The sequence below is a fragment of the Hyla sarda genome, chromosome 1 (assembly GCF_029499605.1).
Source record: "Hyla sarda isolate aHylSar1 chromosome 1, aHylSar1.hap1, whole genome shotgun sequence".
Classification (NCBI taxonomy): domain Eukaryota; kingdom Metazoa; phylum Chordata; class Amphibia; order Anura; family Hylidae; genus Hyla; species Hyla sarda.
This window is the reverse complement of record NC_079189.1, coordinates 125,122,181-125,148,235: the sequence shown is the minus strand read 5'-3', so window position 1 is coordinate 125,148,235 and position 26,055 is coordinate 125,122,181.

Below are 26,055 nucleotides of genomic sequence, written 5' to 3'. Positions count from 1 at the left end.
CTCATAGCTATCTATCCATCCATCCATCTGTCTGTCTATCTATGTCATATATATTGTGACAAGGTGGCAAGGAAAGGGTGTATTTCCTTGGCTAACCCTGGAGAATCTCACCTGCTTCTTAATTAATGAGGCAGGAGGGAAGGGAGGTGTGTATATAAGATGGAGAGTCAGTCTAATCTGGGCTCTTCCTAAGAGACAGCAAGTGGGCTGTAGGGGAGAGACAGAGCCTGCTGAGGAGTACACAACCCGAGCTATGAGTGGCTCAAAGAGTGACATGAATTGTGAGTAGAAGGTTGCAGAGGACATATGTTTAACCGGCTGAGGGAAGCTCAGCGGTTGTTAGTCAGGACAAGCTGATCTGTTTAGTCAGTGACCAGACGGTCTAGGATTTTGCTTTGTTCCTGATTTTTGTTTATTTCTTTCCCTGCAACCTGTCTAATAAAACTGGCAAGGTGCCAAATTTGCATTATAAACGTTTGTTTGCTGGTTTATTGAGAAGAAACGCATCCTATGGCGTAGTCCAGGATGATCCCAGAGTGAATCCCCGAGGACGGTTCCTTACAATATGGTGGATTATGCGGGCACACCTTTGCTAAGGGCAACCCGTTGCCAAGGGCAACCAACAAGCGAGTTTAAGAGGAGCTGTTGCTAGGAGCAACCCCCTGCAAGATTGCAAGTCGGAGGAGCCCAGCAGAGGAGTTCAAGCACAGTTTGGCGTCTGTGGAGGAGCATTGCTAGGGGCAACGGATCAAGATTTTTTTTTTCTCAAGAAAATGGGACAACTTCGAAAGGCCGTTGCTGGGAGCAACCGACGTGGGCCACAAGCTGTGGTCGCCAAGACGGAAAAGAGGACCCGTGAGTTACTGGTGGGTGGAATCCCACTACTTGTGGAACTAGCTTGCTGCCAGACTGTTTCTAGAATTATGCCAGACGTTATTACATTCATGAAGTCCCGACCAGAGATTGGTAAGACTATTCCAATTGACTTTGAAACGTGTTTTGGGACAGTGAGCCATATAATGGAGGTATGTGCCGAACTTACAGTAGAAATTATTCTGGGTAGAGACTTTCCATATTTCTGGCAGCTGTGGGATGCTGAGAGTGCACCTGAGAGTTCGCAACCAAAGGTTCCGGAAGTAGTGAGATCTGGGGGTCTCTACTGGACTGTGTGAATGGTGCTGTATATTGTGAACCCATGCAGGCTGATAATGTTTTTCTTGAAACACTTATGTTAATGTATTCTGATGTAAAGAGTTCTATTTCCCACCTCTCGCAGGACAAAAGAAAACCTGTGTGAGCTGGAAATAGAAGGTAAAAAGGTGATGGTTCTGTGTAATAAATCTGGTAAAGACCAGCTGCAGAAAGCCGGACCCTGCTGTAATGTCTATACAAGCCGGTATTTGGGGTTATAAAACAGTTAATGTGTGTATTTCTACTCCCTATGGTACCATAAGTCACAAGGTTTCAATAGAGCCTTCCTTAGAGTATGAAGTAGTGCTGGGGAAGGATTTTCCGTTTTTTCAACAGTTGTGGGAAAATAGTCAGGTGACTAGAGCAGGAACACCTGATAGGCTCACAACACTTGGTTTTCACCACATAGCAGGGGACAGTAACTCAGCAGAGGATGAGGACGGGGAGTGTCAGCAGACCCTAGGTATATCTCAGGTGGGAGTGTGCCAGACCACTAGGGGAGCTGAAGAACAGTCCGCGAGTCAAGTTAAAGAGGTTACTGGAAAAGAAGCTACAGAGATGGCTGTGGAAAAACCAAAACTCCGGAAAAGAGTACCGGTGGAGCTGGGGGCTGCGCTTACGGTCACAGACAGAGTCCTAAGTGAAGGAGGTGTGGCGTCTGGACCAGAGAGGGGTTGTAACCAGGAAGGTCGAACCACTGGAGCAGATATTGTTGCAGACCCGGGAGCCCTAGTCGTTTTTGCCAGGACGTGGAGAGACTGTGGCAAGACAAAAGAAAAGTCTTCCAAGGAACCGAGACACAGTTCAGAGGAACTGTTCGGGAATCACCCTGACCTGCTGGTGCCAAGAGCCATTGAAGTTGTTGCTAGGGGCAACGAACTTACCGCTAAGGCATTGCCGGTCCGACGGGAGTGTTTAGCAAGAGTCTCCAGAGTTGCCAACGTGGTGGGAGACGAAGAGTGCCAGGTGTCGGTGGCACCTGTTGTTGATGATAATAACAAGGCACAAGTGGCTGCAACCCCCGAAAAAGGGGGAGACTTCATCTAGAGATGGAGAAAAGCTGGGTCGAGTGTCTGACAGAGGACCAGAGGATGTCTCAAGGTCTAACAGCGAGAGTGAGGAGACCGCTGTCAGTAAAAGGTCTCGGAAAAGACGAGCTGGCCTTGGGAAAAAACTGGAGCAGATCCAGAATCTGGAAGAATCCCTGCAGATGGTTTCTGTGAAGTTGATGGAGAAAAAAAAGAGGTACATCGCTTGACAGAGGAGAGGGACAAATCGCTTGCTGACTTTAAGAAAGAGCAAGAAGCGAGGCTTCAGCTGGAAAAAGTTATGGAGCACTGCAGAAGTGAGTTTGTGGCTCTGCAGGATGAACTGTCCTGCTCCCAGGGTCTTGTGACCAGCAAGAAGAGTGAGGAGGAAGAAGTGAGTCTTCTACATGGTGCATATCCGGCTCTGCGGAGTGATCACAAGGCTAGGCTGGTAGCCATGGAAAAAATAGAAAAAGAGAAGATTGAAATGAAGATGGAAGTTGATGATCTTGCCAGCAATCTGGAGAGTGTCTCTAAAGCTAAGAGACAACTTGAGGAGGAAGTCAAGGCGAAGAGTGCCCTTGCACATGCTCTTCAATCTGCTCGTCATGACAATGACTTGCTCAGTGAGCAGTATGAGGAGGCCCTGGAACAAGTTGAGACTCTGCAACATGAAAACAAGAATTTGCAACAGGAGATCTCAGATCTCTCTGAACAGATTGGTGAGAGTGGAAAATCTATCAATGAGTTAGAGAAGACCAAGAAACAGTTGCTGGACAGTGAGAAGATGATCTCTGCAAAGCTCAAGAGTGAGCAGCTGAAATATATAAAGCTGGAAGATGACATGAAGATCTTAAAAGAGAGCCTGGAAGCGCAGAATGAAACGCGCAGAAGGTCCCACGTAGCTGCCTTGGTTTTGCTGGGAGCGCAACTCTACGAGCAGGTGGCTGTGCTGGCGGACAATGAACAGTTGAGGAAACAATTGCTGTCATTGGAAGATACTGTCAGGGACTTGACAGAATTACTTGACAGTGAGAGGATGAAGTCCGCTAAGCTCCAGTGTAAGCAGCGAAATTGTGAGAAAAAGGAAGAGGACCAGGAAGTTCTAAAAGAGAACAGAGACCAAGCTATGGTGGAATTGGCTAAAGAAAGGCTTCTGGGGCAGAAGTTACGGGATACAGGGATGCTTTCTCTGAAGCCCGGTAAAAAGTCCTCTAATGCTGATTGAGGTGAAGCCCTGTAAGAAGTCCTCTGAAGCTAGGACTGAGCTGAAACCTGGTGTGAAATCCTCTGAGGTGGAGACTGAGGAGAAGTCAGACGGGAAATCCTCTGAACCTGAGCAGACCAAAAATTCTGAAGGTAATGCTGAGGCAGAAAAATCCTCTGAAGCAGAAGCTAAACCAGAGTCAACCTCAAAAGCTGTGAGTAAAGAAAATGGCACAACTGAAGCTACAGGTGAAGAGAAGAGTAGGCCTGAAGAAGCTGCAGAGAAGAGCCAAACAGTAGTAGAAGCTGATTCTACACAAGAATCTGAAGGAGCCAAAGACTCTGAAGCAAAACCTGAGGAAGCTGGTGCCCCTGAAGAGAAAGCTGGAAGGGATGAGGTGAAACCATGTGAGAAATCCACTGAAGTCAAGACTGAGGTGAAACCAGGTGGGAAGTCCTCTAAAGTTGAAACTGAGAAGGACCAGTGTGGGAGGTCCTCTGAAGCTACAGAGAACAAGACAGTGGTTGGTGAAGCCACTGAGGCCGAAAGATTTTCTGAAACAGAGGCAGAGGTCCGGCAAGCCAGAAGAAGACAAAGGTTAGAAGCATCGGTCCTCTCGGTCATTAATTTCAAGAACCCGGCCCACACCAGGGGGAAGAACCTGGTACTGGAGAGGTGTGACCGAGAGACTTGCAATTGGTGGCTGGTAAAAGTCTGGAAGAAAGAAGTCAAGGACTTCAGATACTGTGGAACAAAAGTTGTCCCAGAGAAAGGAAAGGCAGATGGTTTCTGCCTTTCAAATGCATGTGCTCCTTCCCGGTGGTCTGAGCCTGCTGAGGAGTACACAACCCGAGCTATGAGTGGCTCAAAGAGTGACATGAATTGTGAGTAGAAGGTTGCAGGGGACATATGTTTAACTGGCTGAGGGAAGCTCAGCGGTTGTTAGTCAGGACAAGCTGATCTGTTTAGTCAGTGACCAGACGTCTAGGATTTTGTTTTGTTCCTGATTTTTGTTTATTTCTTTCCCTGCAACCTGTCTAATAACACTGACAAGGTGCCATATTTGCATTATAAACATTTGTTTGCTGGTTTATTGAGAAGAAACGCATCCTGTGGCGTAGTCCAGGATGATCCCAGAGTGAATCCCCGAGGACGGTTCCTTACAATATGGTGGATAATGCGGGCACACCTTTGCTAAGGGCAACCCGTTGCCAAGGGCAACCAACAAGCGAGTTGGAGAGGAGCTGTTGCTATATATATATATTCTAAGACCTTGCAATGCCTGTTTAACTGATTGCACAGAGGCATATTGTTACGCCTAGCGCTCCGGGTCCCCGCTCCTCCCCGGAGCGCTCACGGCGCCTTTCTCCCTGCAGCGCCCCGGTCAGTCCCGCTGACCGGGAGCGCTGCACTGTCATGGCCGTTGGGGATGCGATTCGCACAGCGGGACGCGCCCGCTCGCGAATCGCATCCCAGGTCACTTACCCGTCCCGGTCCCCTGCTGTCATGTGCTGGCGCGCGCGGCTCCGCTCTCTAGGGCGCGCGCGCGCCAGCTCTCTGAGACTTAAAGGGCCAGTGCACCAATGATTGGTGCCTGGCCCAATTAGCTTAATTGGCTTCCACCTGGTCCCTGACTATATCTGACCTCCTCCCATGCACTCCCTGGCCGGATCTTGTTGCCTTGTGCCAGTGAAAGCGTTTAGTATGTCCAAAGCCTGTGTACCTGAACTTCTGCTATCCATCCTGACTACGAACCTTGCCGCCTGCCCCCGACCTTCTGCTACGTCTGACCTTGCCTCTGCCTTGTCCTTCTGTCCCACGCCTTCTCAGCAGTCAGCGAGGTAGAGCCGTTGCTAGTGGATACGACCTGGTTGCTACTGCCGCAGCAAGACCATCCCGCTTTGCGGCGGGCTCTGGTGAAAACCAGTAGCCTCTTAGAACCGGTCCACTAGCACGGTCCACGCCAATCCCTCGCTGACACAGCGGATCCACAACCCGTAAGCCGAATCGTGACAGTAGATCCGGCCATGGATCCCGCTGAGGTGCCGCTGCCAAGTCTCGCTGATCTTCCCACGGTGGTCGCTCAGCAATCGCAGCAGATTGCCCAACAAGGACAGCAGCTGTCGCAGTTGACCGCCATGTTACAGCAACTTCTGCCTCTGCTACAGCAGCAACCATCTCCTCCGCCAGCTCCTGCACCTCCTCCGCAGCGAGTGGCCGCTCCTAACCTACGCTTGTCCCTGCCGGACAAATTTGATGGGGACTCTAAACTCTGCCGTGGATTTTTGTCTCAGTGTTCCCTGCATATGGAGATGTTGTCGGACTTGTTTCCTACAGAACGGTCTAAGGTGGCGTTCGTAGTAAGCCTTCTTTCAGGAAAGGCCTTGTCTTGGGCCACACCGCTCTGGGACCGCAATGATCCTGCCACAGCCACAGTCCAGTCCTTCTTCGCTGAAGTCCGAAGTGTCTTCGAGGAACCTGCCCGAGCCTCTTCTGCTGAGACTGCCTTGCTGAACCTGGTCCAGGGTAATTCTTCCGTTGGCGAGTACGCCATACAATTCCGTACTTTTGCTTCTGAACTATCCTGGAATAATGAGGCTCTCTGCGCGACCTCTAAAAAAGGCCTATCCAGTCGCATCAAGGATGTGCTGGCCGCACGAGAGATTCCTGCCAACCTCCAAGAACTCATCCATTTGGCTACCCGCATTGACATGCGTTTTTCTGAGCGACACCAAGAGCTCCGCCAGGAAAAAGACTTAGATCTCTGGGCACCTCTCCCACAGCATCCTTTGCAGTCTTCGCCTGGGCCTCCCGCCGAGGAGGCCATGCAAGTGGATCGGTCTCGCCTGACCCAGGAAGAGAGGAATCGCCGTAGAGAAGAAAATCTCTGTCTGTACTGTGCCAGTACTGAGCATTTCTTGGTGGATTGCCCTATCCGTCCTCCACGCCTGGGAAACACACGCACGCACCCAGCTCACGTGGGTGTGGCATCTTTTGGTTCTAAGTCTTCTTCTCCACGTCTCACGGTGCCCGTGCGGATTTCTCCTACAGCCAACTCCTCCCTCTCAGCCGTGGCCTGCTTGGACTCTGGTGCCTCCGGGAATTTTATTTTGGAGTCCTTTGTTAATAAATTCAGCATCCCGGTGACCCGTCTCGTCAAGCCGCTCTACATTTCCGCGGTCAACGGAGCCAGATTGGACTGCACCGTGCGTTACCGCACAGAACCCCTCCTCATGTCTATTGGACCCCACCTCGAGAGGATTGAGCTATTCGTTCTCCCCGGCTGTACCTCTGAGGTCCTCCTCGGTCTGCCTTGGCTCCGGCTTCATTCCCCCACCATTGATTGGACCACCGGGGAGATCAGGAACTGGGACTCTGCCTGCCACAGGAAGTGCCTCTCCCCCCCTCCCAGTCCCGTCAGGCAAGCCTCTGTGCCTCCCCATGGCCCCCGTCCTGGTCTCACACTGCCCCGTGCCAGGTCTCGCCCTCTGCCCTCCCTCCCCATTCCCACTCCTGCTGTACTGCCTGCCGTTGAGGAAACCCTCCATTCTTTCCCGGTGTCCTCATCCCAGGGGAGGCAGTTACCGGACAAAGAGAAGGGGAGACCTAAGGGGGGGGGGTACTGTTACGCCTAGCGCTCCGGGTCCCCGCTCCTCCCCGGAGCGCTCACGGCGCCTTTCTCCCTGCAGCGCCCCGGTCAGTCCCGCTGACCGGGAGCGCTGCACTGTCATGGCCGTTGGGGATGCGATTCGCACAGCGGGACGCGCCCGCTCGCGAATCGCATCCCAGGTCACTTACCCGTCCCGGTCCCCTGCTGTCATGTGCTGGCGCGCGCGGCTCCGCTCTCTAGGGCGCGCGCGCGCCAGCTCTCTGAGACTTAAAGGGCCAGTGCACCAATGATTGGTGCCTGGCCCAATTAGCTTAATTGGCTTCCACCTGGTCCCTGACTATATCTGACCTCCTCCCATGCACTCCCTGGCCGGATCTTGTTGCCTTGTGCCAGTGAAAGCGTTTAGTGTGTCCAAAGCCTGTGTACCTGAACTTCTGCTATCCATCCTGACTACGAACCTTGCCGCCTGCCCCCGACCTTCTGCTACGTCTGACCTTGCCTCTGCCTTGTCCTTCTGTCCCACGCCTTCTCAGCAGTCAGCGAGGTAGAGCCGTTGCTAGTGGATACGACCTGGTTGCTACTGCCGCAGCAAGACCATCCCGCTTTGCGGCGGGCTCTGGTGAAAACCAGTAGCCTCTTAGAACCGGTCCACTAGCACGGTCCACGCCAATCCCTCGCTGACACAGCGGATCCACAACCCGTAAGCCGAATCGTGACACATATTCACAGTGTAGGGTCCGTCCCAATGAGGTCACCTTACCGTGGTGGGATGGTCCAAACTATTTGGCCACCAAATTGTGAGCTAAGTACCTCACTTTTTCATTTTTTGCATTATACCTATATAGCATTTCATGTTTTATCTGTATCTTTGTGCTAGCAGGGTGCTGCTGTATTCTTGTGTTATATATATGACATAGATAGACAGACAGACAGACAGATGGATGGATATATATATATATATATATATATATATATATATATATATATATATATGGGCAGACTGTGCACTGCCCGAGGGCCCAGGCCTGAGGGTGGGCCCCCTGCTGCCAGCACTTCATTTTTTATTTAATTTATATTTAGCCTGCTTAGATAGTGGTCTGGCCCAGAAAGAAGGCCTGCCACCAGCCTCTATCCTCAAGTCTATCCCCTTTCCCCTGATGCCCTACTCATTTAGACCAAGGGTAGCCACTACCTACTGGGGGCAATACCTTCCTGGGGCCATAACCTGCCAGGGAGAACTATCTTCTGGAGGCTCTTACATGTCAGTATGTTGTATGAGTTGCTGGAGGGAAATGCAATAAGCTTATGCATAACACAAAGAGGACATATAAACTTCCATTGCTGCCATATAACAGTGCTAGGGCTGCTGGGCCAGAGTGCTGCTGTTTCCATCCCTAAGAATATGTCCGAAAAATGAATGGGAGAGCCGGCAGTTCATAGTTCACACATAGTACTAACAGAAATGTCTTAGCACAGTTGACACCATATGTATCCTGGAAACGTTCCTTAGTATTGCTAGAAAATAGTCTCAAGCGGTGGATAATTCTGTAATGGTGTCCCATGTGGGTTCTAGAACTATTTCTCAGAGGCAATAAAGATGCTGCTGATATTAAACTATCTATGTACATTTGAGGCTGTAGCCACTAGCCTTTTTCTGTAGTCTATCTTGTAATCTTAAGCATCTTAAAAAGGCTATGCCAATATATGGACATACATTTTACCACCAGAAATAGAAGGCTTTCTATACCATTATAGCCTAGCACTAGTCACTATGTAAAACTAGGCACCGCAATTGCTATTTTATATACCACTGTAAGTATATGATAATGAGGACAATGGGAGATCTACAGTATATATGCTATATGCTGTGCAGTATAAATGCTTAGCATTGCAAATATTACATATTTTTTCACCACTGTCACATCCAGCATCAAACTTTTAAATTAAATAACAAAGTTTGATTAAAAAGCTAAATATCTAAAAACCCATTTAAAGGGACTCTGTCACCTACCAAATACACTTCTACTAAAGTCATCAGTAAAAAGGTTAAAAGTTGCTGATTTCAAATCTGTTCTTTCTGCTCGATTGCATTCCCCCATTGTAAGTCCACAAAGGTGACATGATTATTTAGCTCAGAGATAGAATGGAGAGGATTACCAAGACTGTATTTGCAGGCTTACAGCGTGGGAATGAAAGGGAGTAGAAAGATAAAAATATAGAATAACAATCAGCATCTTTTAATTTATTTACTGACAACTTAAAGGGGTACTCCGGTGGAAAACTTTTTTTTTTTTAAATCATCTGGTGCCAGACATATTTGTAAATTACTTCTATTAAAAATTCTTAATCCTTCCAGTACTTATTAACAGCTGCATACTACAGAGGAAATTATTTTCTTCACGACCACAGTGCTCTCTCCTGACACCTCTGTCCATTTTAGGAACTGCCCAGAACAGCATATGTTTACTATGGGGATTTTCTCCTGCTCTGGACAGTTCCTAAAATGGACAGAGGTGCCAGCAGAGAGCACTGTGGTTGTGACAGAAATGAAATCCAAAAAGAAAATAATTTCCTCTGTTGTATACAGCAGCTGATAAGTACTGGAAGGATTAAGATTTTTTTAAAAGAAGTAATTTACAAATATGTTTAACTTTCTGGCATCAGTTGATTTAACCCCTTAAGGACTCAGGGTTTTTCCGTTTTTGCACTTTCGTTTTTTCCTCCTTACCTTTTAAAAATCATAACCCTTTCAATTTTCCACCTAAAAATCCATATTATGGCTTATTTATTGCGTCGCCAATTCTACTTTCCAGTGACATCAGTCATTTTACCCAAAAATGCACGGCGAAACGGAAAAAAAAATCATTGTGTGACAAAATCGAAAAAAAAACGCCATTTTGTAACTTTTGGGGGCTTCTGTTTCTACGCAGTGCATATTTCGGTAAAAATTACACCTTATTATTCTGTAGGTCCATACGATTAAAATGATACTCTACTTATATAGGTTTGATTTTGTCGCACTTCTGGAAAAAATCATAACTACATGCAGGAAAATTTATACGTTTAAAAATGTCATCTTCTGACCCCTATAACTTTTTTATTTTTCCACGTACGGGGCGGTATGAGGACTCATTTTTTGCGCCGTGATCTGACTTGTTTTGATCTGACTTTTTGATCACTTTTTATTCATTTTTTAATGTTGTAAAAAGTTACCAAAATACGCTTTTTTGGACTTTGGAATTTTTTTGCGCGTACGCCATTGACCGTACGGCTTAATTAATGATATATTTTTATAGTTCGGACATTTACGCACGCGGCGATACCACATATGTTTATTTATTTTTTTTTTTACACTGTTTTATTTTTTTAATGGGAAAAGGGGGGTGATTCAAACTTTTATTAGGGAAGGGGTTAAATGACCTTTATTAACACTTTTTTTTTAACTTTTTTTTTGCAGTGTTATAGGTCCCATAGGGACCTATAACACTGCACACACTGATCTCTCATCCTGATCACAGGCGTGTATTAACACGCCTGTGATCAGCATTATCGGCGCTTGACTGCTCCTGCCTGGATCTCAGGCACGGAGCAGTCATTCATCGATCGGACACCGAGGAGGCAGGTAAGAGCCCTCCCGGTGTCCGATCAGCTGTTCGGGACGCCGCGATTTCACCGCGGCGGTCCCGAACAGCCCGACTGAGCAGCCGGGATACTTTCAGTTTCACTTTAGAAGCGGCGGTCAGCTTTGACCGCCGCTTCTAAAGGGTTAATACCGCACATCGCCGCGATCGGCGATGTGTGGTATTAGCCACGGGTCCCGGCCGTTGATTAGCGCTGGGACCGACGCGATATGATGCGAGATCGCGGCGCGATCCCGCTTCATATCGCGGGAGCCGGCGCAGGACGTAAATATACGTCCTGCGTCGTTAAGGGGTTAAAAAAAAAAAATATTCCACCAGAGTACCCCTTTAACCCCTTAAGGACCAAGGGTGTACAGGTACGCCTTTGCTCCCTGGTACTTAAGGACCAAGGGCGTACCTGTTCGCCCGTGGGAATTTCGGTCCCCGCCGCGCGCCGGGCGGGGACCGGGCCGGGGTGACTGCTGATATCAACAGGCACCCCGCGCAAATGCCCAGGGGGGTCATTAGACCCCCCCATATGTCGGCGATCGTCGCAAATCGCAAGTGAATTCACACTTGCGATTTGCGCCGATTCCGGGTCATTACGGGTCTATGGTGACCCTGTGACCCGGAATAGAAGGGGGATCGCGGATGTCCTAGACACCCACGATCCCCCTGTAGCGATAGGAGTGAGGTGGCAGAGGTGGCTATTGGTGGTCTAGATGCGGGGTTTACTTTCGGTTTCCCCGTTCTGCCCACCCACAATAGGCGGGGAAGGACGGGGAAACCGACAGGGACCGGCGCCGAAGATCCACTTAACCATCGGCGACGGCAGCGGGCGACGATCAGCGGCGGCAGCGGGCGACGATCGGCAGAAGAAGAGGACCGCGACGCAGCTCCCTGGATCCGACGGAAGCCGGTGAGTTACTTAGCAACATCTGGAGGGCTACAGTCTGAGACCAATACAGTGGTCTCTAAACTGTAACCCTCCAGATGTTGCAAAACTACAACTCCCAGCATGTCCAGAGAGCTGTTTAGGCTTGCTGGGAGTTGCAGTTTTGCAACAGCTGGAGGTCTACAGTTTGAGACCACTGCAAAGTGATCTCTATACTGTGCACCTCCAGATCTTGCAAAACTACAACTCCCAGCATGCCCACACAGCAGTTTGCTGTCTGGGAATGCTGGGATTTGTAGTTTTGCAACATCTGGAGGTCCACAGTTTGAAGACCACTATGCAGTGGTCTCTAAACTATAGCTCACCAGATGTTGCAAAACTGCAACTCCCAGCATGCCTAAACAGCAAACAGCTGTCTCTGCATGCTGGGAGTTGTAGTTGCGATCCCTCCAGCTGTTGCATAAATACATCTCCAAGCATGCCTTTCGGCGATCAGTACATGCTGGGAGTTGAAGTTTTGCAACAGTTGGAGGCACACTGGTTGGAAAATACTGAGTTAGGTAACAGAACCTAACTGAAGGTTTTCCAACCAGTGTGCCTCCAGCTGTTGCAAAAGTACAACTCCCAGCATGCACGGTCTGTCAGTACATGCTGGGAGTTGTAGTTTTGAAACAGCTGGAGGTTTGCCCCCCCCCATGTGAATGTACAGGGTACATTCACACTGGCGGGTTTACAGTAAGTTCTCTGCTTCAAGTTTTAGCTGCGGCAAATTTTTCGCCGCAGCGCAAACTCCTAGCGGTAAATTTACTGTAAACCTCCGCCAGTGTGAACGTACCCTAAAAACACTACACTACACTTACACATAATAAAGGGTAAAACACTACATATACACCCCCTTACACTGCCCCCCACCAATAAAAAAAAATGTATTGTACGGCAGTGTTTCCAAAACAGAGCCTCCAGCTGTTGCAAAACAACAACTCACAGTATTTCCGGACAGCCACTGACTGTCCAGGCATGCTGGGAGTTTAGCAACAGCTGGAGGCACCCTGTTTGGGAATCACTGGCGTAGAATACCCCTATGTCCACCCCTGTGCAATCCCTAATTTAGTCCTCAAGTGCACATTGCGCTCTCTCACTTCAGAGCCCTGTCGTATTTCAAGGAAACAGTTTAGTGCCACATATCTCCGTACTCGGGAGAAATTGCACTACTAATTTTGGGGGCTTTTTTTTCCTTTTACCACTTATGAAAAAGAAAAGTTGGGGTCTACACCAGCCTGTTAGTGTAAAAAAAAATTTTTTTTTTACACTATCATGCTGGTGTTGTCCTTTACTTTTTATTTTCACGGGAGGTAAAAGGAAAAAAAGACCCCCAAAATTTGTAACGCAATTTCTCCTGAGTACAGAAATACCCCATATGTGGGCGTAAAATGCTCTGTGGACGCACAACAAGGCTCAGGATTGAGAGCGCACCATGTACATTTGAGGCCTAAATTGGTGATTTGCACAGGGGTGGATGATTTTACAGCGGTTCTGACATAAACCCAAAAAAATGTGACCCCATTTTGGAAACGACACCCCTCATGGAACGTAACAAGGGGTATAGTGAGCCTGAACACCCCACAGGTGTTTGACAAATTTTCATTAAAGTTGGATGGGAAAATGAAAAAAAAAAATTTTTTCACTAAAATGCTGGTGTCACCCTAAATTTTTCATTTTCACAAGGGAAAAAAAAAAAGCCCCCCAAAATTTGTAACCCAATTTCTTCTGAGTAAGAACATACCCCATATGTGGATGTAAAGTGCTCTATGGGTGCACTACAATGCTCAGGAGAGAAGGAGCGCCATTGGGATTTTGAAGAGAAAATTTGTCCGGAATTGAAGGCCACTTGTGTTTACAAAGCCCCCATGGTACCAGAACAATGGACCCCCCCCATATGTGACCCCATTTTGGAAACTACACCCCTCATGTAATGTAATAAGGGGTACAGTGAGCATTTATGCCCCACAGGTGTCTGACAGATTTTTGGAACAGTGATCCGTGAAAATGAAAAAATTTTATTTTCCATTTGCACAGCCCACTGTTCCAAAGATTGGTCAAACGCCAGTGGGGTGTAAATGCTTACTGCACCACTTATTAAATTCTGTGAGGGGTGTAGTTTCCAAAATAGGGTCACATGTGGGGGGGGGGGGGGTCCACTGTTCTGGCACCACGGGGGGCTTTGTAAATGCACATTGCCCCTGACTACCATTCCAAGCGAATTCTCTTTCCAAAAGCTCAATGGTGCTCCTCCTCTTCTGAGCATTGTAGTTCGCCCGTAGTGCACTTCAGGTCAACTTATGGGGTACCTCCATACTCAGAAGAGATGGGGTTACAAATTTTGGGGGGTATTTTCTGCTATTAACCCTTGCAAAAATTTGAAATTTGGGGGGAAACACACATTTTAGTGAAATTTTTTTTTTACATATGCAAAAGTCGTGAAACCCCTGTGGGGTATTAAGGCTCACTTTATTCCTTGTTACGTTCCTCAAGGGGTCTAGTTTCCAAAATGGTATGCCATTTGTTTTTTTTTTGCTGTTCTGGCACCATAGGGGCTTCCTAAATGCGACATGCCCCCCGAGCAAAATTTGCTCTCAAAAAGCAAAATATCACTCCTTCTCTTCTGAGCATTGTAGTTCGCCCGTAGTACACTTCAGGCCAACTTATGGGGTACCTCCATACTCAGAAGAGATGGGGTTACACATTTTGGGGGTATTTTCAGCTATTAACCCTTGCAAAAATGTAAAATTTGGGGGGAAACACACATTTTAGTGAAAAAAAAAAATTTTTTTTTACATATGCAAAAGTCGTGAAACACCTGTGGGAAATTAAGGCTCACTTTATTCCTTGTTACGTTCCCCAAGGGGTCTAGTTTCCAAAATGGTATGCCATGTTTTTTTTTTTTTGCTGTTCTGGCACCATAGGGGCTTCCTAAATGCAACATGCCCCCCAAAAACCATTTCTGAAAAACGTACTCTCCAAAATCCCCTTGTCGCTCCTTTACTTCTGAGCCCTCTACTGCGCCCGCCGAACAATTTACATAGACATATGAGGTATGTCCTTACTCGAGAGAAATTGGGCTACAAATATAAATATACATTTTCTCCTTTTACCCCTTGTAAAAATAAAAAAATTGGGTTTACAAAAACATGCGAGTGTGAATTTTCTCCTTCACTTTGCTGCTATTCCTGTGAAACACCTAAAGGGTTAAAACACTTACTGATTGTCATTTTGAATACTTTGGGGGATGTAGTTTTTATAATGGGGTCATTTGTGGGGTATTTCTAATATGAAGACCCTTCAAATCCACTTCAAATCCAAACTGGTCCCTGAAAAAAAGCGAGGTTCAAAATTTTGTGAAAAATTGGAAAATTGCTGCTGAACTTTGAAGCCCTCTGGTGTCTTCCAAAAGTAAAAACACGTCAATTTTATGATGCAAACATAAAGTAGACATATTGGAAATATGAATAAAAAAAAATATTTGGAATATTCATTTTCCTTACAAGCAGAGAGCTTCAAAGTTAGAAAAATGCAACATTTTCAAATTTTTCATAAAATTTAGGGATTTTTCACCAAGAAAGGATGCAAGTTACCACATATTCTACCACAGTAGAATATGTCACGAAAAAACAATCTCAGAATCAGAATGATAACTAAAAGCATTCCAGAGTTATTAATGTTTAAAGTGACAGTGGTCAGAAGTGCAAAAAACGCTCTGGTCCTAAGGTGTAAAATGGCCTGGTCCTTAAGGGGTTAAAGGTGGGGTGAGGGTTAAGAGACAGCCTTTTTCAAGGGCTTGTTCTATAACAGAGATGATCCTAAAGGCAATACTAATGCTGCAACTGAAAGGAGTAGTAGTTTGTGGCGATGCAGTATGACTACAGAGTTGGACAATACCACAATATCATGCATGATATAATGATTATGCTATAGCCTTTTCAAACAACTGAAAGGCAAGGTACTGGAAGTTAAAGGGGTACTCCGGTGAAAAACTTTTTTTTTAAATCAACTGGTGCCAGAAAGTTAAACAGATTTGTAAATTACTTCTATAAAAAAATCTTAATCCTTCCTGTACTTATTAGCTGCTGAATACTACAGCGGAAATTATTTTATTTTTGAAACACAGAGCTGTCTGCTGACATCACAAGCACAGTGCTCTCTGCTGACATCTCTGTCCATTTTTGGAACTATCCAGAGTAAAAGGAAATCCCCATAGCAAACATATGCTGTTCTGTACAGTTCCTAAAATGGACAGATATGTCAGCAGAGAGCACTGTGCTCAAGATGTCAGCAGACAGCTCTGTGTTTTAAAAAAGAAAATAATTTCTGCTGTAGTATTCAGCAGCTAAAAAGTACAGGAAGGATTAAGATTTTTTTAATAGAAGTAATTTACAAATCTGTTTAGCTTTCTGGCACCAGTTGATTTAAAAAAAAAAAAAGTTTTTCACCGGAGTATCCCTTTAACCCCTTAACCCCTTAAGGACCGGAGGTTTTTCCGTTTTTGCATTTTCGTTTTTTGCTCCTTGCCTTTAAAAAATCATAACTCTTTCAAATTTACACCTAAAAATCCATATGATGGCTTATTTTTTGCGCCACCAATTCTACTTTGTAATGACGTCAGTCATTTTGCCCAAAAATCTATGGTGAAGCGGGAAAAAAAATCATTGTGCGACAAAATTGAAAAAAAAAACGCTGTTTTGTAACTTTTGGGGGCTTCCGTTTCTACGTAGTACATTTTTCGGTAAAAATGACACCTGATATGTATTCTGTAGGTCCATACGATTAAAATGATACCCTACTTATATAGGTTTGATTTTGTCGGACTTCTGGAAAAAATCATAACTACATGCAGGAAAATTTATACGTTTAAAATTGTCATCTTCTGACCCCTATAACTTTTTTATTTTTCCGTGTATGGGGCGGTATGAGCGCTCATTTTTTGCGCCGTGATCTGAAGTTTTTAACGGTACCATTTTTGCATTGATAGGACTTATTGATCACTTTTTATTCATTTTTAAATGATATAAAAAGTGACCAAAAATGCACTATTTTGGACTTTGGAATTTTTTTGCGCGCACGCCATTTACCGAGCGGTTTAATTAATGATATATTTTTATAATTCGGACATTTCCGCACGCGGTGATACCACATATGTTTATTTTTATTTTTATTTACACTGTGTTTTTTTTTTTATTGGAAAAGGGGGGTGATTCAAACTTTTAATAGGGGAGGAGTTAAATGATCTTTATTCACTTTTTTTTTCACTTTTTTTTTGCAGTGTTATAGGTCCCATAGGGACCTATAACACTGCACACACTGATCTTCTATGTTGATCACTGGTTTCTCATAAGAAACCAGTGATCAACGATTCTGCCGGATGACTGCTCATGCCTGGATCTCAGGCACTGAGCAGTCATTCGGCGATCGGACAGCGAGGAGGCAGGAAGGGGCCCTCCCGCTGTCCTGTCAGCTGTTCGGGATGCCGCGATTAGCCGCGGCTATCCCGAACAGCCCGACTGAGCTAGCCGGGAACTTTCACTTTCACTTTTAGCCGCGTGGCTCAGCTTTGAGCGCGCGGCTAAAGGGTTAATAGCGCGCGGCGCCGCGATCGGCGCTGCGCGCTATTAGAGGCGGGTCCCGGCTTCACTATGACGCCGGGCCCGCCGTGATATGACGCGGGGTTACTGTGTAACCCCGCGTTATATCAGAAGAGCAGGACCAAGGACGTACCGGTACGTCCTTGGTCCTTAAGGGGTTAAGGACCCAGCCATTTTACACCTTAGGACCCGGCCATTTTTTGAACATCTGACCACTGTCACTTTAAACATTAATAACTCTGGGATGCTTTTACTTATCAATCTGATTCCGAGATTGTTTTTTCGTGACATATTCTACTTTAACATAGTGGTAATATTTTGTAGTAACTTGCATCCTTTCTTGGTGAAAAATCCCAAAATTTGATGAAAAATTTGAAAATTTAGCATTTTTCTAACTTTGAAGCTCTCTGCTTGTAAGGAAAATGGATATTCCAAATATTTATTTTATTTTATTCACATATACAATATGTCTCCTTTATGTTTGCATCATAAAATTGACGAGTTTTTACTTTTGGAAGACACCAGAGGGCTTCAAAGTTCAGCAGCAATTTTCCAATTTTTCACAAAATTTTCAAACTCACTATTTTTCAGGGACCAGTTCAGGTTTGAAGTGGATTTGAAGGGTCTTCATATTAGAAATACCCCACAAATGACCCCATTATAAAAACCGCACCCCCCAAAGTATTCAAAATGACATTCAGTCAGCGTTTTAACCCTTTAGGTGTTTCACAGGAATAGCAGCAAAGTGAAGGAGAAAATTCACAATCTTCATTTTTTACACTTGCATTTTCTTGTAGACCCAATTTTTGTATATTTACAAGGGGTAAAAGGAGAAAATCTATACTTGTATTTGTAGCCCAATTTCTCTCGAGTAAGCACATACCTCATATGTCCATGAAAAGTGTTCGGCGGGCGCAGTAGAGGGCTCAGAAGCGAAGGAGCGACAATGGGATTTTGGAGAGTACGTTTTCCAGAAATGGTTTTTGGGGGGCATGTTGCATTTAGGAAGCCCCTATGGTGCCAGAACAGCAAAAAAAAAAAACACATGCCATACCATTTTGGAAACTAGACCCCATGAGGAATGTAACAAGGAATTAAGTGAGCCTTAATACCCCACAGGTGTTTCACGACTTTTGCATATGTAAAAAAAAAAAAAAAATTTCACTAAAATGTGTGTTTCCCCCCAAATTTCACATTTTTGCAAGGGTTAATAGCAGATAATACCCCCCAAAATTTGTAACCCCATCTCTTATGAGTATGGAGGTACCCCATAAGTTGGCATGAAGTGCATTACGGGCAAACTACAATGCTCAGAAGAGAAGGAGTCATTTTTGGCTTTTTGAGAGCAAATTTTGCTCGGGGGCATGTCGCATTTAGGAAGCCCCTATGGTGCCAGGACAGCAAAATAACCCACACATGGCATACCATTTTGGAAACTAGACCCCTTGAGGAACGTAACAAGGGGTACAGTGAGCATTTACCCCCCACTGGTGTTGTTCAGATCTTTGGAACAGTGGGCTGTACAAAATATTTTATTTGCACAGCCCACTGATCCAAAGATCTATCAGACACCAGTGGGGTGTAAATTATCATTGCACCCCTCATTACATTCCATGAGGGGTGTAGTTTCCGAAATGGGGTCACATGTGTTTTTTTTTCTTTTTTGCATTTGTCAAAACCGCTGTAACAATCAGCCACCCCTGTGCAAATCACCTCAAATGTACATGGCGCACTCTCCCTTCTGGGCCTTGTTGTGCGCCCCCAGAACACTTTACGCCCACATATGGGGTATCTCCGTAGTCGGGAGAAATTGCATTACAAATTTTGGGGGGCTTTTTTCCCCTTTACCTCTTGTCAAAATGAAAAGTATGGGGCAACACCAGCATGTTAGTGTAAATTTTTTTTTTTTTACACCAACATGCTGGTGTAGACCCCAACTTCCCCTTTTCATAAGGGGTGAAAGGAGAAAAAGCCCCCCAAAATTTGTTAGGCAATTTCTGCCGAGTACGGAGATACCCCATATGTGACCCTAAACTGTTGCCTTGAAATACGACAGGGCTCCGAAGTGAGAGCGCCATGCGCATTTGAGGCCTGAATTAGGGATTTGCATAGGGGTGGACATAGGGGTATTCTACGCCAGCGATTCCCAAACAGGGTGCCTCCAGCTGTTGCAAAACTCCCAGCATGCCTGGACAGTCAACAGCTGTCCGGCAATACTGGGAGTTGTTGTTTTGCAACAGCTGGAGGCTCCATTTTGGAAACAGTGGCGTACCAGACATTTTCATTTTTATTGGGGAGGGGGGCTGTGTAGGGGTATGTGTATATGTAGTGTTTTTTACTTTTTATTTTATTTTGTGTTAGCGTAGTGTAGTGTTTTTAGGGTACAGTCACACGGGCGGGGGGTTACAGCGAGTTTCCCGCTACGAGTTTGAGCTGCCGCGCAAAATTTGCTGCATCGCAAACTTGCAGCCTGATACTCACTGTAAGCCCCCTGCCCATGTGAATGTACCCTGTACATTCACAGGGGGGGACCTCCAGCTGGTGCAAAACTACAACTCCCAGCATGCACAGTCTATCAGTGCATGCTGGCAGTTATAGTTTTGCAACAGCTGGAGGCACACGGGTTGGGAAACACTGAGTTAGGAAACAGACAATGTTTCCCAACCAGTGTGCCTCCAGTTGTTGCAAAACCACAACTCCCAGCATGCCCAGGCAGCCGAAGGGCATATTGGGAGTAGTGGTTACGTAACAGCTGGAGGAGAACAGTTTGGGGACCACTGTGTAGTGGTGTCCAAGCTGCAGCCCTCCAGATGTTGCAAAACTACAACTCCCAGTATGCCAAAACTGTCCAGGCATGCTGGGAGTTGTAGTTCTGCAACATCTGAAGGGCCAGATGTTACAGAACTACAACTCCCAGCATGCCTGGACAGTAAGGGCATGCTGAGGATGTGTAGTTTTGCAACATCTGGAAGGGCACAGTGGTCTCCAAACTGTGGACCTCCAGATGTTGCAAAACTGCAACTCCCAGCATGCCCAGACGCCAAGGGCTGTCTGGGCATGCTGGGAGTTGTAGTTTACAGGGTCCCATTACAGCAATGCATGTCGCTTTACGGCGACGTGCATTGCTGTAAAGGGCCCGACCGCGGCTGAAGATCTACTCACCTGTCACCACCGCCGCCGCCGTCTTCATCGCCGGGATCCGGGTCTTCAGGGACGAGGTAAGTACCGGGGCTGGTCCCCAGCACTCCCCCGTCCCCCGCCGCGTCCTCCGGTCTTCCTCCCGTCTTCTCCGGACTTCAAGGGGCCGGGCAGGATGGGAGGAAGTAACCGCCCCCCCCTCCTGTGATTGGTCGGTTAACTAACCGACAGATCGCAGGGTATAGGAGGAGGTGGCAGGCTTGCCACCTCGCTCCTATACGTTAGCATGGTCCTGGCTGTCTGTGACAGCCGGGATCATGCGAAATTACCGGGTGGTCGGGTCCCAGAGACCCGATCAGCCCGGTATCGCCGCAGATCGCAAGGGTGATTTCCCTTGCGATTTGCGGCAATCGCTGACATGGGGGGCCTACATGGCCCCCCTCGGCGTTTGCCCTGGATGCCTGCTGAAGCATTTCAGCAGGCATCCGCTTCCGATCTCTGCCCGGGGCGCGGCAGAGACCGGAGAAACACCAGGACGTACTAGTACGTCCTGGGTCCTTAAAGCCCAGGGTGCCAGGACGTTCTAGTACGTCCTGGGTCCTTAAGGGGTTAAACCCTGACAATTTAAAAGGAAACGGATTAGAGCATCACCTGCACTAACTGGCTTACACATGGTAATATTGCGGGTGATGCTGATGCCAACACCGGTTACCCTTTTAAAATCCCTTGTGTTTCCCTGTTTACGTAATTCCCAGAGAAAGCAGCGGAAGCAGGGAATTTACTCAATTTGGGTAACTCCAATTGACTTTAATAAGAGTTACACAAACAGTATAGCCCCGCAAGCTTAAAGAGTACCTCTCATGATCTTGTTGAATTTTATAATCCTCCCAGTTCACTGCCCCCATCATGATAAAACACCCCCTGCCTTTATTTTTATTATTTGTTAGTTTTATACCTTGATATTGCTCTGTATTTTCTGATCAGTCTCAGTCAGATTCACAGACTAGGAAGAGGCGTTCCCCAGCAGGCATGACATCATCTGAAGCCATACAGGCAAGAACTTCCTCCCTCACTCTGCTGCACACACCCATAGCAGTTCAGTGTGTGAGATGAGCTCCGATTGGCTAAGGCTGCACTCACCCCCTCTCATCTTTCCTGCTTTTGGACTTCTGCCAGGCCAGCAGGAGTCCAAAGTCTGTGCAAGAGATGGGGGAAAATGTGCTATGGACTAGTAGGGAGACACCTAGTGGTAGCTTTTTTTAAACACAAATAAAACATAGAAAACTTAATTTTTTTTAAACAAAGTACATTAGAAAGAAAAACACTTAGCATATAAGTCCACTGTTGTTTTAGTAACACCCGATGTAGCAAAGGTCTAGAAGCTTGCATAGTTCCAAAGGGAACTCCACTCTCTTTGTCTATAAGAAACTTAAAGGGGTACTCTGTTCCTAGGCAACTTATCCCCTATCCACAGGGTCCGGCCGCAGGAACCTCCCACGATCTCCTGCTCGGCACCCCAGTAATCCGCATACACAGAGCGATCTTCTATCCTTTGGATAGGGAATAAGATGTCGAGGACCGGAGTACCCCTTTGTGTCATTTAACACTTAATTCTTTTATCAGTTAATGTATGTCTGTGCATGTCATGAGTTCCTATTCTTGGGAATTCCATTGTCCTAACAAGATAATTTTATGAATTAGAAGCCTAAGAAAATAAAATAATGCACTCAGGTAGAAATGTGCAGTTGGATGACATAAGGAAACTGTATACCTCCATGCCCAACCATATCTCATCTTGCATCCAGGCTAGAGGCGGCCCAACAGAGCACTAGAGCCTCCTTCAAATTTGACAGTATTCCCAAATAGACATCCTTTTGCTCTAATATTGTAAATATAACATATAGGAGTGTGCATAAAACGTTGGCTACATACAATACAATCACCATAATGCATGCTTGACCATCCCTTCCTATAACCAACACACCTTGGTTGTGCAGGAAAGAACATAGGACCCAATTGTAGAAATTGATAGAGGTCTCTAGCATGCAAATATTTCTTACCTATTTCATGGATAGGAATTAAAAAGCATGGTGGTCATTCCTTGTTGTTGAAAAAATGTAATAATGTTCAGGTCACTATATTGTTTTGTGGTCCAAAAGTATTTAGAACATTATCAACTTTATGTGCTTTGTATCCCAAGAGTAGTTGTGCATTTTCTCCCAGGTTAAATTTGGTAAGAAAAAAACGTTACAAGATAAAGCTCTAAATAAAGACTGCACCTGATGCTTTACATGTGCTTCAACTACGCAATTCTCCATGGAAACAGTTTTAGAAATGTCGCCAGTGATTGTGGCAAAAAGATAAATACTGTATTTCACATTTACCGTATATACTCGAGTATAAGCCGACCCGAATATAAGTCGAGGCCCCTAATTTCACCCCAAAAACCCAGGAAAAGTTATTGACTCGACTATAAGCCTAGGGTGGGAAATACATCATCCCCCCCTGTCATCATCCAGACCCCTGTCATTAACACCCCTGTCATCATCACTCTGTCATCATCCCCCTGTCATTTTCACCCCTGTCATCATCACCCCATCATCATCCCCTCCTTCATCATCACCGCCTGTCAATCAGTGGTCTTCAACCTGCGGACCTCCAGATGTTGCAAAACTAAAAATCAGCCATCGGCCCGCCCTGAGTGGAGAAGAGGGCCACCCAGTGAAAATGGACAGCCCAGAACGACTAACCCTCCCCACCGGACAGTCCCTGCAGCATAGATGGCCCGGACCAGCTCACCCTTCCTTCCCACCGAGGGGAGGTGAGTAGAAAACTAAAGGGGCGTCTGAATGATGACGAAGGCCGCAGTGGTCCTCAACCTTCGAACCTCCAGATATTTCAAAACTACAACTCCCAGCATGCCCGGACAGCCATCGGCTGTCCGGGCATGCTGGGAGTTGTAGTTTTGCAACATCTGGAGGTCCACAGGTTGAAGACCACTGAAAGGGATTGACAGGCGGAGAGTTCACTCGAGTATAAGCCGAGGGGGGCATTTTCAGCATGAAAAATCGTGCTGAAAAACTCGGCTTATACTCGAGTATATATGGTAGATTTGCTATGAGGCAAAAATGCTCACGGTGCGCACACTGATAACCTAGATATAGATAACCTTTAAAGAGGATTATTATAACTCACTTTACCATGATATGCTGAGGTCAAGCAATAATATTTTTCTAAAATGTTCCCATTAATGGGTTAAAATATCTACTAAGCTCTTCCTACTCCACTTCTGATATTGGCTGAGTTTCAAGATATTTCTTCAGTGTATTTTCAGAGTCTCTTTTTTGGGGAATAAAGATTAATATTCTTAGCATTCTATTCTTGTAGATATTTAGAACGCTAACTGATTGTGAATACAGAACTTTATATAGAAATGTTATTTACAGAGAATCATTATTGGGGAACGAGGTTCAACTCTGTGATATTTGGAATACTAAAAAGCACACATTTATTTATATGCAGAACAATAAAGTAGAAATCCAGCTCCCAAAAAAGGTAAAAAAAAAAAACCTACAAACTTTAATGAAATGCGTTAGAACATAGTAAAAAAACGCAACATGTCATGTAAAACGTGTTTTACGTGACATGTTGCGTTTTTTTTTTACTATGTTTTAACACGTATCATTAAAGTTTGTAGTTTTTATTTTTTTCACTTTTTCGGGAGCTGGATTTCTACTTTCTTATTCTGCATATTATCCACGTGGGACACGGCCATCCGATGACACAGATTATACTCCATTCAGACTGTTAGTGAGCTTACTTGCGATTTTGACTTCTTACATTTATTTGTAGTTTATGATTCCTAAACAATGATTACAATTACGTAACAATCCAAAAAGGAAATTTGGAAAGTGGGGGTGGGGCGATATTTTCAAAGTAAATGTCACAAAATCCAGCAAAAAAGGGTCCTAACTGCAGGACAGAATGTCGGACATAATGCATGTGCTAGGGGTGGGAATCTGAAAAAACAGGGAAAAGGAAGATGTTCCCAACTATTACAAAGGAGATTCAGAGAGGAAGAGATAGCTGGAAAAATGTATGTAGGGAAACCCTAGTGGCTTCACACCACATTGGTGCCCTCTGCAGAACAGATACATTACAAAAATGTGCAATTGGAAGCTAAAGTTTCTGAGCCACGGAAGGAGCAGGTGTGGCATGAAAGCACCCTTAGTGGCAAAGTGAGACGAGATATTTCAAATTGGATACGTCATCTGTATGGCCAGTCTCCCACAACCGGGACGGAAGATCGTGACGTCACGACTCCGCCCCCGTGTGACGTCACACCCCGTCCCTCAATGCAAGTCTATGAGAGGGGGCGTGACAGCTGAGGGGCGGGGTATGACGTCACATGGGGGCGGAGTCGTGACGTCACGATCTTCCGTCCCGGTGGTCGAGATGGACTCAGCCTGAGGACCTCCAGCGGTTCCGGAAGCTGCTACAGGTGGGTGCTGCATGGTAGATCCAGGAGGCCCCCAGCAGCGGGACCCCGGCGATCTGACATCTTATCCGCTATCCTTTGGATAGGGGATAAGATGTCTAGGGGTGGAGTACCCCTTTAACTAGAAAAGCTCAATGAATGGAACTGTGTAACAGAATAAAGGAAAAACTCAGGAATAGTAAAGCACTGAACAGTCTGTACTTCAGGCCTGCCTGAAAGTCTGGGAAGTCCAGATTTTTTTAAAGAAACCCTGAGTGCCCAACTGGTAGACAGTCAAGTAGGCTGTCAGGTCTGTTACTATTGCTTGCCAGATATTGCGAGAGCAGTGAATAAACCTGTTGTAAGATATACATCATGTAAAGCAATAGGACGCATCGCTATTGTCAGATCATGAAACACACCCAGGCTTATAGCTTAAAGCTATTTGAATCTACTGCCAAAGTAATATCTTTTCCAACCTTTTCTATCTTGTGCTGTATAAGCAATGGCACCTTTATATACTCTAAAAATGAACTATTCATGTAGAGAGACAGCTCCATCTAACCTGATATATACCGTGTTACTATACTTCAATATAGCAGCAAGATCTAAGGGTTCTGTGTTCTGACTACAACCCCTGAAGCCTGTGTATAGCTATGCCCCTGTAGATAGTCAGCCAAAAATGCTCAGAACTAAAATCATAACAAGCACTTATACCAGTAAAAAAACTGTAGATGCTATAAAAGGAAATCTATACAATCAGATGCCACTGACAGTTACTTAATGTTCTAAAATGCAGCATAAATTAAAGGGTAATTGCTGCAAGGGTTTATGATCCCCGGAGGGATAGAAGCTTTTAAGGTAGAGAGCTTTATCGTGCGCTATAGCATACAACATGCCCATCTCTCAATATCAGCAGACGCATAAGTGCGCATTATTGAGAATAAGATCTTCAAAGCAGGGCAGTGCTACATTTTATATAGTACTTATGTAAAACAGATCCTGGGGGTCAGATCCTTTATATGTACTTAAGTAATGACACATACTACGACGCATATTACAACCTCCATACAAGTTTGTAGACCCTTTAAATACCGCCTATGACATAAAAATTGTTGCATGCTCCATTACACATTGTGGCCCTCATTTAATATTGAAGTGTCATATAAATTACGATGAAAAAAACATTTTTGGAAATGCATTTCACTTATTAACGCTGTGCGCCAAAATTTCCTTTTTTCTAGAAAAAGTCA